General features: G+C 40.0%; 1 long non-coding RNA gene across 1 annotated transcript; it reads right to left on the bottom strand.

The window, feature by feature from the left end:
- Positions 1–517: 517 nt before the first annotated feature.
- LOC145710772 (uncharacterized) lies at positions 518–1,035 on the bottom strand. The gene is made up of 3 exons (XR_014135073.1): positions 808–1,035; positions 635–742; positions 518–566 (listed from the first exon to the last, which is right to left on the bottom strand). It is a non-coding gene; the product is annotated as an uncharacterized LOC145710772 (long non-coding RNA).
- Positions 1,036–1,802: the final 767 nt, after the last annotated feature.

Genomic DNA, 1,802 nt, shown 5'->3' with positions numbered 1-1,802 from the left:
GCAGAGTAAACCAGCGATCCGCCACAACCTGAGCAACCGCGAAAGCTTGTCTCTCCTGTTGTTCAAAGAATAGCGAATCTTCACGAAAGAGCGCTTGAAAAATTTATCCGCGACTACAAATGCGGAATAAAACTTGGGACATGGGCTTCACTCAAAAACTCCAAGGCGAAGAAAATTGAGAAGATAAATGAATGGATCAAGACAAATCATCCTGATTGGGAAAAAGATGACGAAGGATACTTCCTGATAAAACACAACGCCCTGATGCTTGAAAGAAAGACATACCTTAGTGCTTTCACAATTGTTGAGATGGGCGTGCTTGCGAAACACATGGGACTGACAATAGAAACCAATGGCAAGTCAAAAAGCGAACTTACGACAGAAATCACGACAAAAGCAAAAGAAAAATATCCTTTCCTCAAAACAACGCCCAATGGAAATCTCATAATCGATCCAGCCCACTTTGCGTAAAACTTCAGAAAATCCTCCATCTGGGAAACCCGCCGACAAGTCACCGTTGACACGACTGGGCGAACCGGGAAATATTAAATCCTTCGATCTAACCACTCTGTCAAATTTTTGTAATTTTTTACATTTATCTTACTCACTCGTCACGGATATAGGTTACTTGGACTTTTGTAAAATTATAGTATTTTTTTACAAATCTCTTACTTTTGCGCCACTTAGACATTCATAGAGATTTTTGTAAAATTTTAGTAATATTTTACATATTTATTACTCACTCGCCCTGGACATAAGTTATTTCGACTTTTGTAAAATATAAGTAATATTTTACATATTTCTTACCTTTGACCTGACTTGTACAAAGCCCTCCACTCTACCCTATTCTAATGTGCGCTGACCTGATTACAGTTATCGACGTGACGAATCGACGATTGCAATCATAAACAACTGACTTATTTCCCCACTTTGAAACACTTGACTGACTCTGACTCCCTTTATAAGCGATTTCCGCTCTGCCAAAAACATTCAAATTCAATAAAACCTCGATCGACTTTAAATTTTCGTTCCAGTCTTGTCAATTCTTATCAGATACAAGTACGGGAACATGCAGAATCAACGAGTGCGGGAACGTTGTAATCGTTGATGGTGACATTGACAAATTTGAGTGACTTTGGACAAGAGAGATAGTTGGGACATGAAAGTTCCACAGGGGGTTCCACAGTCATAAGGTTTTCGCCTAATTCTTGACCGATGTCGGCGCATTATCAGCATCGTGGATACATTTTCAGTTCTTTCCGAAAGAGCATTTTTGTCTCGAATGAATTTCATACAATACCCCTGTGTTTTTCATGAAAGATCGCTGGTCGCTTCTTGGTTGTTTGCGGCTTTTTCTTCCGTTCTGCATCAGCTTAAACCTATTTCTGGACGATTTTAATGAGGTTTTCGATCTTCACTTCAAGATTTTCGTGATTCGCAACTGAAGGAATGGCTAAATTAACTTCTTTCTGTTTCGGCATTGATCGTTCGAGTTCGTTTGCTCGGCATACTATGCTTTGCATGTTGAGTGAGCCTTTTTCGCGCAAGAGAAGTTCCTTCAACTTATCATCTTGAGCTTAGCAGAATCGTTCGATCAAAAGTTCCTGATCAGTTCGACGCAACTCTGTGATTTTCGCATGTAATTTTCGAATTCATGTTTGCAGTAGTCCCGTGTCCTCCCGAGAGTTTCGATCAGTTTTTTCTTGAACGAGGGCCAATTAAGGGTACGGGGGTCGACGTTATATGTGGTCTTAACTTGAAAGTATGACAATATCCATTATGCCAGGTGAATTTACCGCAAA

The sequence above is a fragment of the Oikopleura dioica genome, chromosome YSR, assembly GCF_907165135.1.
Source record: "Oikopleura dioica chromosome YSR, OKI2018_I68_1.0, whole genome shotgun sequence".
NCBI classification, from domain to species: domain Eukaryota; kingdom Metazoa; phylum Chordata; class Appendicularia; order Copelata; family Oikopleuridae; genus Oikopleura; species Oikopleura dioica.
Note: the sequence above shows the minus strand (reverse complement) of the source record. Positions and strands in the feature narration are given on the sequence as shown.